Raw genomic sequence first — 14,635 nt, forward strand, 5'->3', positions numbered from 1 at the left:
GTTCAGTCTTCTGGAACCCAGGCTGCACCGAGTTGCTTTCTGCCTTGGCTCATCCGTCTAATTTTATTTTGACATGAAAACACCCCCACGCCCTCATCCCCATCCCTCCTTCTCCACTGGCTGCTTGTGTTGCCTTTTCTCATTATTTTGGGGGTGGGGGGGGAAGGACTTGATTTTGTAAACTAATGTGGTGAAAAACAGCTTTTTTTGCACAAGTCGTTGCACAATAAGGGGAAAATTTAGTAAATTAGGTTTAACTTTAAAGGGAACTTTTTTTTTCCTTAAAACTCACTAGCAGAGCTACTGATTAAAAGAAAAAAAAAAGAGATGGACTGAGTAAAAAATGGACTGCATGGTTTACAGGTTAAATTGCGCTAGAAATTAGCATGTTGATTTTGACTGTACATTTATCCTATTGTAACTTCTATTAAACAATACAGCATATAACTGTTTACCTAAAGTGCCTGTGCTCGCCCTGGCTGTGTGCATCGCTGCAAAGGCACTGCCTTTGCCTTCGCCTCGCTGGAAAAAAATTCCTAAACTCCATAAAAGACAAAATGCAACATCTCTTCCGTACAACCAGCAAAGATTCGCTGCTGAAACACCCGGATTTGCACGTTGTCCCATGGGGAGACGACCCCTTAACGAGCGCTGGCTCCCGCACCCCGTGTTGCATTGCCATGCTGTGTGCTAAAACCAGGTTTTGCCTAATTCGGTGGCTGGTTTAATTGGTTTCTACCCACAAATAAGCATGATTAAACCCAAGCGTGGAGTTGGAGAAGCAGCCGCCTTGCTCTCATTGCTTACATCTAGGTTTGCAGATGGAGAAAGTGATCCTGAGCGGGAATTAAGGCTTCGGAGGGCAGAGCAGAGATAATAGGCAGTTCATTGAGGCAGAGAGGAGGGTTGCATTAGCTTTCTAAGGGAAATCCTTTTTGCCTGCTCACATTGCATATTTTCTTTCATGGTATTTATCATCCTTTGCAATTTGATGATTATATTAGCGTGTTGGGTTTATTTTTTTTCCAGCCCTAACTGTGTTAGGATATTAGGTTCCCCAAATACCTGGCACTGAACGTGCAGCAGACTTTGGTTTCTGTAAGATGTTTGACTTGGTACCACACAGCACGTTGATTAGGAAATTAAAATGATATAAAATCGACATGACACACCCTAATTAAAAGCTGGCTAACTGGGATATCTCGGCATGTAATCCTGAACAGAGGCGCAGCACTGGGGCATCTCCATGGGGCCGGGTGATGCTGGGCACACCAGGCTGGCGGGGGGGGACCTGGGGAGTCCTGTCCTCCTGGAAGGGGCGATGGGGAGGTTTGGTGGAAGGGCCCAGGCAGACAGTGTGGTTTGGTATGTAGGAGTGAAGGATTTAGGGAATGTTCACAGGCTAGGGGACTCCCTCCTGGAAAGCAGCAGCTGTGTAAAAGGATCCTGGATAGATTGTATTCCATGAATTCCTCTAAACCCATTTTTTAAGCCATTTATCCATTTTGGTTTCCAGCACGCCCTGGGGCAGGGAGTCCCACGTGTTAATTCGGTGCAGTGGGGAGGAAAAGTGCTCCCTGGAGCTTGTTACTACCTAAACCTCTGCCAGGGGTGTCTGCACGTGCATGCGAGGCAAAAGAGAGTAAAAGGAGGATGGGAACCTTCCAAATTTAATGTGTCCACCTCAGAATGTTCATGGGTGCGGTCTGGTACTGGCAATCATGCACAAAAGGGAAAGCAGCTCCAGGACCTGGGGTCCAGGGACCCCAAAACCGCAGCCACGGGTACGTTTCGGAGCGGGGCTGTGGGATGCTGCGGTGAGCAGCAATAGTTCACCAAAGACCCAAGTGCTGCGGTGTGATGGGGCGCTGCACCTCAGTCAGTGGAGAAAGCAGGGCCAATCCTCACCTCAGCTGAGTGGCACCCCAGAGCTGTCTCCGTGCCACCAAGCCTTTCACCCCAGGCATCCGTGGGACTTCTTGTGACACCAGCCCCCCCAGCCCAGGCAGGAGGCTGCCAGAGCAGCGAGCCCCTTGTCCCAGCCCCGCGGACACGCTGCAAGCCCAGCGTTGGAGGATGGTGCCGGGTGTAGTCCCATCCATCCCTGGAGCAAACCCTTCCCAGGAACATGCCCAGGCATCTCTGGAGAAGAGCAAGTTGGGACGGTGCAGCCGAGGGGGTGAGATGCGGCCCCACACCTCCACTCACACCCTGGCCCGATGCCGTGTCACTGGGTTGATGCAGAGAGTGTGCCCTGAGCCCCTGGGTTCCTCTTTTTGGGTGTGGATGCCTCGCTTTGCTTATCTTTAGAAGAGGTTTCTCATTTTGACGTCTTCTGCAGGGCGCTGGGTTTCTGCACTGGGATTTCTCATTGTGGGCTGGCTCCCATCTCTACGATTCCTGCTTAGATGGGGTGGATGCCAAGTGGCAAGTCTAGCTGGGTTATCACCATCAACATTGCTTTGTGGGGTCTGCAGGGCACCACAAGGAAGAAAATCCCACGCAGCCTTAACGTGCTAGGACCTCGAGATACTCCAGCCCTCTGCAGCGGGGCAGGACCTCTGGAGGTCGCCAAGCCAGTAACCATGGGCTTACGTTCAACCTGGTTGCCACTGTCACCACTGGGTCTGGTCCAACAGAGCCTATAGCTGCTCAATTCCCACCCTGGGACTGCTTTCTGGGGTGACACGAGGCAGACCACTGTACAGGGGTGCTGACTGTGCGGCTGAGGACTGTCCGTGTGTGGGATGTGATGCGATAGCAAACCCACAGCTTAATGCAGGCACTGTCCATCCCCAAGCCCTTATTCTGTCCCATGGCAGCTCCATTCCTGGGGCTGCTGAAGCTGGCTTCCTTCAGGAGGAAAATCCCATGGGCTGGAGACGACTTCACTTTCCTGCAACCTCAGCCAATCTCATCAAGGAAGGAGGTTAAGAGGTAAATCAAGGTGAAGGCAAGAAGGGACAGAGACAGGAGGAAATAAATGCTCAGGAATATCTCTTGAAAAGTATTTGTCTCGCCTGCCTTGAAGAAAATGAGGAAAAAACCTCCCTGCTTGTGGTTGCTTGTGGGATTCAATTCTTTGGAAAACAGCTACATTAAGTGCAACAAGAAAGAAAATCTTGATAGGTGATGGCTGAACTCTGAGTCAAGGGGGTGGCTGCAAGAGACTGCAGGAGAGCCAAAACCTCCCCAGCCAACTCCCAGATGGGTTGAGCACTGGATAACGATGGCCCAGACCTCCCCTTCTCTTCATTGGCTCCAGAGGTTGTCTGGGTTGGATGTAGGTCAGGGGAACACTGCCCAAAACACCTGGGATCGCCTCAGACCTCAAAGTCTCTGTCTGGGAGTCTGCTTTGTGGAGGTGTTGGGCTGATCTCATTACAAATATCCCTGTGGATATTCCTATGACCGAGGGAGGATTTTATTCCCAGACACCTATTTAGAAGCTTTTCCAGAATCTCACTTCTCACATACTTGGACGTCTCTGTCCCATGTCCCAGCAGTGTTTTCTGAGACCAGTTTTCATTTGCTTTATTTTGTGTCAGCTCTTGTTCTTCAACTTCTAGCTCTTTCCCCTCCCTGGTGTTGTCTGTCTTGACATGTGTCGAGAGAGAAAGCATCCTGTCTTCTCAGCTGGGGTTTTCTCTGTCCAGCAAAGCCCAGGGACTTCAAGCTCCCTGTCCCTCTCGATCTTCTGGTTACCATTTCCCATACGTGTTCCCATCCCCATACGTGTTCCCATCTGAGCCTCTGTTCCGACACAGCGGACCAGAAAGGTGCGTGCTGCAAGGAGCTGCCAGGACTGACACACGGGCATTAATGCTTCGCTGTCCAACTGGAAATGTCTCAGCAGATCCTGAATGCCCTCTTTCATAGAATCATGAAATCTTCAAGGTTGGAAAAGACCTTTAAGCCCATCCAGTCCAACCGTTCCCCCAGCACGGCCAAGCCCACCACTAACCCATGTCCCTGAGCACCTCGTCCACACGGATCTTCAATCCCTCCCGGGATGGGGACTCCACCACCTCCCTGGGCAGCCCCTTCCAGTGCCTGACAGCCCTTCCCAGGAAGGAATTTCCCTGATATCCAATTTCCTAGTATCAGTGCTATGGCAGAATTGCTTAGTTGTAGGCAATGACCATCGCATCCAGGTCTGTCTTCTCGTTGGCCATGTTGAGGTGGAGGGCTCTTCAGTCGGTGCATCACCCTCCGCTCCACTCTCACCCTCCTGCCTTCGCTCTGCACACCACGGTTGTTCAGCTCTTCCCAGCTGGCATTGCCGTGATCCCCCTTGGTGGTGATGTCGTCGTGCTGTGGAGGGTTTGACAGATTTCTTCTGCCATGGGTTAACACCAGTTCTGTCAGGGTGGAGAAGATTGTGTGAGGTGATTGAGAGAATACGGCTATCTCACTGAAATTCCCACTCCTGAGAACAAGGAGTGAGTGGGCAGACGGACACCGAGCCAGAAGGACCATCAAAGTTTGGAGGACTGAAGAGTTTAAGGCAGAAGTGGAGGAAAAAAACTGATAGAGGCAACTGTCATCACATGCCTGGAGAGCACAGGTGAAGGAGGGTGGGAGAGCAGATAAACAGGAGAAGGGAAACAAACAGAGAGCTCAACCTGTGATAAGGATGAAGCAGGCAGGGAAGGGATTGCCTCTCCCCTGGCAAGAAGACTGGATGAAATCCAAGAGGAATGAGCACAGGGCATTACGTACAGGGGAAGAAATGTGGGCAGAGACACAGGAGGTGGAGCAGACGGATTTGGGATGCGAAACCGGGTCATGCAGAGAGTAACGCGGCAGAGCAGTCGCAGTGCCAAGAGGGGGTAAGGATGGGCAAACCGGATGGCAGCGAAGGTGGTTGGATCATTGTGCAGTGATGCTGTGTGGTGGGAAAGGAGCAGGATGGGACTGCCTGGGGTGAACAGGACTTTTCTGCTTTCCTCCTCGGAGATCCCGTAGTGTTTTGTCCGAACACACCGCAGTGCCTCCAATCCCCAGGTGGGACCAGGCGGCGTTCCTCCTGGTGACAGCCCCTTCATCTTCACTCCGTGCCGTGATTATGAGGCCCACGTGGCTTCGCGGCCCTGCTAATTGCATTCTGTGGGACAGTAATTGAATGAAGGCTCACGAGAGCCATGGATCAAAGGCAGACGCCCATCAATATCTGCCTGCCCCGGAATCCGATTAGCAGGGAGAAGGCATAAATCACGGCTGCCCCTCCCTGACCCAGCAATACTTAATGCAGGTACAGCGCCCAGGCCGGTGTCAGGGAAATCTGATTTGCTCACGAAAGGTTAAGCAACATCGTGGATGAAAAATTATTGCGATGCTGTGTCTTCTCGGCAGTCATTCATCTCCGTGCCGCTTGCCGTGGGATGGAGGGGCTGCCCGAGCGGGCTTTGGGAGATGATTACTCAACGTCGCAGAGACGTGTGAAGTGTTAAGGACCCCCCGGCGGGGCACGGGGCAGTCGTTTGTATTCATTAGCCAGCCTGCTGCAGACATCGGCTGGTTCTTTGAGGGGCCACCGGGACGCACGCTCACTGCCTGGGTCCTCGGTGAAGTGGCAAGACCTGATTTCTTTTCCTTTGGTGGCCCCAAGCACCTGTTGCCCCACCATGAAGGGGACTCCCATCTGAGGAAGGCGATCCTGTTTGTCCTCCATCCACAATCCCGGTAACAAAACCATCCCAGTGGGGCCAGGCAGCCGCTGACTGCAGGGAACAGGTTGTGTGGGGACCTGGAAAGAACCTGAACCTCAGTCTTTTTCATTCTTTTTAGGCTCAAGCTGCAATGACCCCCGGGACTGTGCAGAGCATAGGGGGTGCTCCACAGCCCCATCCCACCTCTGTTCATTTGCAGCTCTGGTCATGTTTCTCCACCGTGAGATGCAAAAGGCCTGGCTGAAGGCAGTTCTTGGCTCTTCTCCCCACATCTTTGGCACCAAGCTTTCACTCTGCCCTACCTGCCTCTTAACAAGCCAAAGCCACGGGTTTTCCAGGACTGAGCCTGGTGGGTGACTGGATCTCCAGGTATGTTTCTGTTTCCATCTGTCCAAGAAGGGATGGGCAACAGCCTCTCAGCTGTCATGTTTGGACAGGTCTTTCACACTTTCTTACACACTTCCACTTCTCCACAGCATGGTGGTTGAGACTAGAAGAAACCCATGGAACAGGGGAAAAGTGTCCTTCCGATGAATATCCTTAATGTTTTCCATGCTGAGGGAGGGACCATCTGCAAGCCCAGCTGGCAGTGGGTGCTCCTCCCTCAGCACCCCCAGCCCCACTTGAAGCTGCAGCTTCCGCTGCCCGCTGCAGCATAGCTTTGGGGCTTTTTGAGGCAAAGAGATTTGCTTTGTAAGGGAGACATCGCTGGGAACCTAACATTTTTTGCGCAAATTTGCTTTTGGTGGGTATTAGACATGTACCGGTGGGCTGTAAAGAAGAAGACGCTGGTTGATGTTCCCCAGGGGTGAAGATATGAGTGTAACTTTATCTTGGCTGGGTCCTTTCCTGAATTCAGCTGTCCCCAGCTCCACCAGCTCATGAGAAAGCAGAAAGCCGTATGAAGAGCCTGAAGCAGCTGCCGGCAGGGTGCGCCTGGACTGGCTTCTGTTGAAAGCACGGCTGTTGGAGGTGGAAATCCATAGTTTACCCACTGAGCACCTGCTTCTGGCCTCGGCATCACAGCTTGTGCTATGAAACCCCTCCAGGTCTCACGTGCACCTCTTTCTAGGTACAGACTGGGTTGTGTTCACTTATATCCCTCTGCTCGGAGGGCTGAGGGGAGGGTATAAGGTAGCCTGCAGTCACTGCAGTTGGAAAAATGTAGGTTTGCATGAGACTGTTGACAGGAGGTGGAGCAGAGCGTGGTGCAACAGCCTGGGGCTCTGAGCTAAGTTACTGCATATCTGTGATGCTCAGTTCCATCCTCCCCTTCCCATCGTGTTTTTCTGAGAGAGGACCTGCTCCAAGGAAGCTTCATTCCTTCCTATGGAAAAGCAGTTGCATAAGGGCTGCAAAACTTGGCTGGGGAATTAACTTCCTTGGTGGGACTGTTTGGGAATCTGGTTGCTTGATGGGCAAAACATGCCCAGCATGGGGCTGGCCAGGCAACCGAAGCAACTTTGTACCTGGCACGTGGGTTCAGATCCCTTTGGATACTTCATGACTATTGTGGCTGAGAACATTTTGTTCATCTCAGAGTGGTCGGCGGAGGGTGGGATCTCAACAGCATTTACAGGTAGGAGGTTGCAACAGCATAGCTGGGCCTCAGGTTGCATGTGCAGGAAGGTATTACTTGGCTAAAGGGTGAGTGCGGGCAGCCAGGGTGACACAGAACGGTGACCTGTATTTTGTTACTCATCCAAAGTCCCCCCAGAGATGCAGTGCGGCATGGAGCAAGCCCTTGGTGTGCAGAAGTGATGTGAGCAGGTCAAGGTTTGACTTCCCACCCTCCTGAGCCAGTTCATCTCACCAGCGGACGCAGGAGAAATCAAGCAGCTCATCACCTCAGCCATGCATCTCACTAGATCCTGCTTTGGCCAAAAAATCACCCTTCTCCAGGTTGCTTAGGAGATGACAACTCCACTGTTGACTTGGCGGAAGGGATGCAAAGCCAACTCATCTCCAAGGGCAGACTGGGCTATGCATTGCCTTCAGGGTCATGTCCTGGCTGTCAGCTGTCGCAGCATCGAACACTTCCCTCTGCTGACCTACGCAGGCAGGAAATCCCCATGAACAAGCAGCCCTGGGGATGGTCCTGCACACCCGGACCCCAGAAGAGGTGAAGTCGCAGCTTTCCTGCCTGTCTCCAGTGTTCCCTGACTTCAGGAGAGGTTTGTGAGCCTTGTCTGCAGGCAGAGCAGCCCAGGGCTCGTGCACGCGTGTGGTGGCACGCAAGAGTAGATAGCATCTCTGGAGTTTGGCCCCAAGGTGCTGGAAGGAGTGCGTGAGGGTGCTGGCTTCATCGAAAACCCAGCCCGGGGTTGGACACTGAGCACAGTATATGTCAGGACTGGCCTTTTGGGGTTACCAGGGCAAGATTTCCCCACCAATGACTTGAGCTTCAAACCAAACCCTTAGTCCTAACCCAGGAAAACATTTCACACCTGCTCGAATGCTTTCTGGGATGCTTTCCCGGGGTAGGGCTGCAGCAAAACCCCTGAGGCTGTGTCTATACCAGCAAATTAAACAGTTCCAGGGTTCAGACACCAATTATCCTCGCCGTTAAATCATTGGCACTTGCCCAGGTAATTCTCAGGCATAATTCTGGAGTGTGCGTGGCCCCAGACCCAATAGGCAGGTTGGATGTGGCCACCCTGTTTTGGCAGGTAGGGGAGGTCAGTTTAATGGGCAAAGGCCCGTCCCTGCCAGATGGCCTCAGGGACGGAGGATGGTCCCTGACACGTCCGTCGCACGGTGCAGGTGTTACCTCTGGGCTTCTGCAGGGCAGACGTGGTCAACCGGGCTCTCATTTGGCAAACTTGCAGCTCAAGTCTTTACAGCTTGGAGAGTTACCAGACATGCAGCCATGAATACTTAAGTGATAGTAATTAATTATAATTGCAAACATTCAGATTAATTTACAATCTTTTTTTGTGTTTTTGGGTTTTTTTTTTCCAAGATGCTTTTTTTTTGCTGGTTAAGGCCATGCCTGCAGCAGCTGGTATTGCCACCAGGAAAGCCTAATTGCTGGCAGCAGAGACAAGAAGCCCTTGCCTTTCCCCCCTCTGCGGCGGCACAGTTGTCTCCTGCTGTGCCTCCCAGGAAAACTGCTTCCCTGCTGAAACTGGGACCCAGCAATGCATCTATCAGCTGGCACCGGAGAAATCTGTCGCTATCCAAGGCTGCCCGAGCTGCCTGCTCCTCCTCTTCCCATGACGTGCACCTAGTAAAACTTCTGATCTGCCTGTCTGCCAGGGAGGTTGGATAGGTGGGCGAGATTTGCATGCTGGAATTCCGACGAGGAAGTACCCTGGTGCAGAGAGGATTGACTTCTTGCTTGCATTTTAGCTTATATATTTTTATTTGTTTTTCTAGTCATCTAGTGGACTTTTTAAAATTATTTTTTCCTCAAAGGACTATTAGAAATCAGGTGAGCGTGACATGGGGCATCCTTAACCCCAGAGTAACCCTGGCCCTGTTACCTTATAGATAAGCCGGTAACTGAAGTACATCTCGGGCTTTCTGAGACACACCTAGCTGCTTGGATCCCTTCTAATTATTTTTTTTACAGCCACTCTCCTCCACCTCACTGAGAAAACTGCATCCAAGGAAAACTGAGTGCGTCTGCATCTGGGTGCGCTGTGTCTGGGTAGAGCTGGGGAGAACTGATGCTCAAGGAAACCTTTTTCCTCTTCAAAAAAATGGTGGAAGAGGGAAGGTGTGAGCTGGGTTCTGCTGGGAATGGTCCAAGCATCTGCTCTCCGTCCCCAGCCCAGTGCTACTGAGACCTCTGGGCCCAGATTTGTGGGCTGCAGTGCTGGAAGGACACAGGCTGGTTGGAGTTGAGTTTGGACTTGGGCTGCAAAAGAGACCAAGGGACTGAAAATCACAGCCAAGGAAGGAAGATCAAAAGGCTTGCAGTTGTTTAGTTTAGGAAAACTGTGTAACAGCCTACAAATATGTAACAGGCTTCTGCAAAGAGGAAAGGAATGAACTGTTCTCCTTGTTCACCAGGAATGGGACAGGAGGTAATTGTCTTAAATTACATCCAGAGAAGTTAGGAACATTTTTGTATGGTGAGGACAGGCATTTGTGTTGGGACTGCAGTGAAGGCAGCGCCCCCATCCATGGAGGTTTGAGAGGAAGGAAGACTAACATGTTGGGAGCAGCTCGTGCCGGAGCAGATGCTGCGCAGAGACCTCTGCACACATCTGGGGTCAGCAGTGGGCTGAATGCCACGCCGTGCCACACCACACCAGAAAAATGTGTCAGGGGAGATTTTGAATCGTGCCAGCACTGCAGAGAGCAGGGTGAGGAGGCAGCCCATGTCTCCCCAGCGTCACGGTTGGGAGGTGGTGGGAGGTGCCGCAAGGATGCAAGTCGGATTGTCGAAACAATCTGGTAACAGGGAGGTTTTAAACACTGCTTTCAGGGTTTTCTTTCTTGTTTGTTCAAGCCCAGATCTTTTCAGTAATCCTGTGGCTAAGTCAGCTGGGAACAGGGCTTCTTAAAGCAGCTTTGCTGCTGCAGACACAGTAGCGTCATCATCTCCTCTTCCCTTGAGTCTCCCTCAATGTGCATTTTTCTTTCACAAAATTAGAAACTAAGCAGTTTACTGCACTGCTCACGAAATCTGGGGCTCCCTGAATGAGATTGCCTTTGAGGTCCTTCCAGCCTTGTCGCAGTAATACAAATGAGGGATTCACCTTTTCCTGCTAAATGGGTTTCATCTGGGCTGAAATTCAGTTGCAAACATCTTGGAGGCGAGTGACAGCTTTAAGGACCCAAGGAGCCCACTTGGCCTCCGTTTCAAGGAGGATGCAGTTCTCTCAGAGGGGCTGAGCTCTTACCATGGACAACTTGGGTACCCTGAGCGCCTCAAACACCACTTTGTGCCTCTGTGTGGGCAACTGGGACTTGCCTTAAAGATCTACTATGTTCTCAAAGCAATGGAGAGATATCAGCTGACCACGTGTAGGTTGGCATGAGCTGAGGACCTCCGTTGACTAGGAAGTATCCCAAGAGGTAGAAGAAGGAATTTGGTCTTATCTGCTGTGATGTCCGTGACTATACTCACCCATAAGGCAGCAGGACCTGAGCATGGGATGTGGAGAGCCCTCCCAGGCGTTGTGCAGCACATGGAGGGTTGCCACAGAGCACGTTGGTTTCCTGCGTGGCGATGGACCACGCTTGGGGAGGTTGTTGGAGCTGCCAGCATGTGCATGAACACAGGGCTGAAGGTCATTCTTGGTCAGGTAGCTACTGCCAGCTCTTTATACGTTGTCTGCAAAGCAAATGCCTTGTTCAAACATGCTCCTCCATTGGCAAACAGGAAAAGAAAAGCAACAAAACAATGCTGCTCGGGGCTGGGAGTGGAAAGCTGCTATGGCTTGACACGGTTGAACTGCTCTGAGCCGAGGCGTGAGGGAAGGCAGCAAAGAGTGAGCCTTCAGACGCGTTGAGTGGTGGCGAGCATGGAAGGAGCTATACATCCTTGTATCTCTGTCCACCATCCTGCTCGCCTTGTAGCATGGAGCTACAGAACTCCTTGTTTCTGGGAGACGTGCATGTGGCGTGTCCTCGGCTCTGCTGCAGGACTTGGCAAAGCAGAGAGATGCTCGAGCCTGCTCCAGTCACGGGGGCAGATGAGCTGTGAGAGAAAGGCGTCTGTTGGCTCTTCCCCCTTTCTGAAGCCCTGAGCTGGGGCTTTAGGTAGAAACAGTATTTTGTGCCAGTTATCTTCTGTGAGTGAAGCTGGACACATTTTCAGGCATGTGAACCTTTCTGTGGGTCCAGAGTAGAGCACACTTCAAGCCAAGTCTTGGCCACTGAGTGTGACTTAATGATGCCAGTTGGGCAGTTAGGCAAAAAGAGGTGGTTGTCAGGCAGAATGGTAGATTAGGAAAGGCGAAGGTAATGTGGTTGTTAATCCCTTATAACAGGGAGAAAATAGAGGCAGTAACTGCCTGCGAAGCGGAGAGGTTGCTGTTGGGGGAGCCTGTAAAACGCTGTGAGAGCAGTACTGCTCTTCAATCCATCATCTTTAGTGCCCAGCAGTCACAGGCTGTGTTCTTGGTTTTTTCTTTCCAGGGCTGGTTTTTGCTGGTGGTGAACGAGGTGTGAGTGGGGATGATGTGGCAGTGAGGACCATGGTGATGCTCATGGTGACCAGAGCAGGGGCTGGTCCTCCTCGGGTCACCCAGCCATGCCCAGAGCTGAAAGGGAAGGGATCACCCCTTGCTCCATGCTTTGTGTCACCTCTCTTCTGGGCTGGTGCCCAGCACGTGGCTCCAAGTGAAAGCAAGGGAGAAAAAAATCTGAGAAAAATGCTCCCAGCACTGATGAGAAGTAATTTCCAATTCCTTCGCTGCTCTTGGGAAGTTGATGTCTGTGCTATGAGGACTCTGCATCCTTCCTTCCCGTCTAAACATGGGAGAGGGGTTCATCTCACCCAACTTCAGATCCTGGGATCTTTCCAGAGCTGAAGGCTGAGAGTAGACACCCCCCACCTGGGATTCACTTGTCTGATTTAGGTGACTGGGTCAGGATGAGACACCTTGTGTCACTCTGAGTACAGAGGAAGCCTGAACAGATGCTTTTGGGTGAAATGTTTGTGTTCAGCCAGAAGAAACGTTTGTCATGTGAATCTTGATGTCTTCCCAGTGTGTCCCTTACAGACCAGCCAGTATTCCGGTCCCCTATCACACTTCTCACCCCGGAGTGTATTGACCATGTTCCTTCCCCCCTTGTCTTCTTTTTATTGACTTCTCTCCTCTTGCTATGCCAGGCCATGAGGCATTTCCAGGGAGAGATTCATCCCATCCTAAGACATGGGCATTTCCATGGAAGGACAGAGCCTGCCCCGCTGAAACACCCACCCTGGGAGGAGATGCCTCCATCTCTGAAAGTAAAGTACCAGGGGACCTCGGAGCACGAGCTTGGAGCATTGTTTGTGGATGGCTCCAAGTAGGCGGGATGAACCATACCCATCCATTCCTCCAGCTCATGAAACATGTTGTCCCGTGATCTCCCGCCCATTTTGGATGACGTATTCCAGATGCCAAGAGGCCTGCTCTGACAGGTGTTGGAAAAAAACTTACAAAGATGGGAAATTCCTGATGAAAGAAGAGATTTCTCTTAGGCATGATATTCTTGCTCTGTTCCTCCATCCCCAGGGAGGTCATGAGAACTTTAACTTGGAAACATTCAACACCAGGGGGCAAAAAGCTGTGCAAAGTGGTTTTAAAGGTTTAATCTTTTACTATGGCGGTGCAAAATGGTGGGATAAATGTGCCATCCGACATCTCTTAAAGGCCTAGTCACCCTGGCTGTTCTTCAGAGAGTTACTGGACAGTGGGCCTGATTGCCTCTGGAAGCTACCAAGGCTCAAATATTTTATCAAGGGCCAAAGAAGAACTGGGTGTCTCTTAGGGCGGTAAGGGAGAGAGCAGGGAGGGCTGGTGGTGCATTTCAGGAGCGGGTTTCAGAGAGCTGCTGATGGGTTTCAGGAGGGATATGGAACCCAAACCTGAGGTCTCCCTTCACTCGGTAAGTACTTGGCTGCCAGCACTTGGCACGTGGGAGCATCCTTTGTGGGAAGAGGTGGGAGAGTGTCTGGTGACAACGGCGTGACATCCCTGAGCACGCAGGCTCTGTTCCTCAGCATCCCAGCAAGGTTTGCAGAGGACTTTGAAGGAAGGGGGTCTTTGAGCGTGTCCGCGGGAGGAAACCTTGAGCAAGGCAGGGAGGGTGAAGTGCCTCTCCCAAAATGATCCTGCAGGAATGGGCCTCTGATGAGCTAATGCAAGTAGGTAATGTGGAGACTGGTGATGGGGGATGAGCTTTCAGGCCAGATATCACCCATTTCATCTTCTGCCTGTCTAATAGAGTTCCCCTCCCTTTTAATCTGCCGATGCTGATGGGTATCTCATTATATTCATTTGCTTTTTCCTTCACTCTCCCCTCGCTGCACACTCCTCTCGCGGAGCTCAGCATCTGTGAAGGAGCAGAGAAAAGCGGAATAACCCCCAAAATCCCATTTTTCCCTCTGCTGAGGCCAGGTGTCGTGTGGGGTCCCACCACCCCACGATGCTTGAGAGCCCAGTGGTGGGGTGTGCGTGTTCGAGCAGGGAAGCCGGGGAAGGAACAGTAGCTTTTTCTCTCCTCGGCGACGCCGACGTGGTGATCAGAGGAGCTGGCCAGAGTCCTAATGAAGATAAATGAATATCCCCTCTCCTCCGCTCCTCCGGCTTTTATTGATGGGCTGCGGGGTGAAAGGCGAGAGCCTGAATGTTCATTTAAGCAGACGTCACGAGTTTCTTTGGAGGGGAAGGTGTAAGAAAAACCGCCTTGTGCTTGAAAGTTACTCCAAGATGAGCACGCTCAGCTTTACAAGCCTTTCTCCATTCCTTCCCCATCCATCACTTCCCAGGACCCCTTTGTAAATGCAAATTGCACTTTGATAGAAATAATGCACTGAGCCTCTATTAGTGTCTGTGTAATGGAGAGGGCTATTTTAATGCAATCATTCTTAAGGGAAGCTCCTCTGTGCCTTATTTTAGGCTGTGTATCAAAAACCAATCTGAAAACACGCTCCTCCCCTGCCCTCCGTTCCCTCCCGTCTCTGGCCTTTGCAGGCGCTGGGATACTTTTTAGTTTGGGCTCGGGATTCACGGGGCAGCCCAGGGGTTTGACCGTGTGAAGGAGAGCTCAGGCAGACACACCGTCTGACCTGGTCCCCAGGACAAGGATGGTGTCCCAGGCTGGATGCCTGGACCGTGGCGATGGTGAACGTAGTGATGGGACAACCTGCACCCTTCAGAGCTTGCCATCCGGGGAAGGTCTGGCTGTGATTTTAGACAAGATGCCTCATCCCCTGGAGCTGTTTTCTTCCCAGGCTCTCACATGTGCTTTCTAGCAGGAGGGAACTTGTCCCAGCTACCAACATGTGATGGAGCGTG

The sequence above is a fragment of the Eurypyga helias genome, unplaced genomic scaffold, assembly GCF_000690775.1.
Source record: "Eurypyga helias isolate BGI_N326 unplaced genomic scaffold, ASM69077v1 scaffold24338, whole genome shotgun sequence".
Classification (NCBI taxonomy): Eukaryota; Metazoa; Chordata; class Aves; order Eurypygiformes; family Eurypygidae; genus Eurypyga; species Eurypyga helias.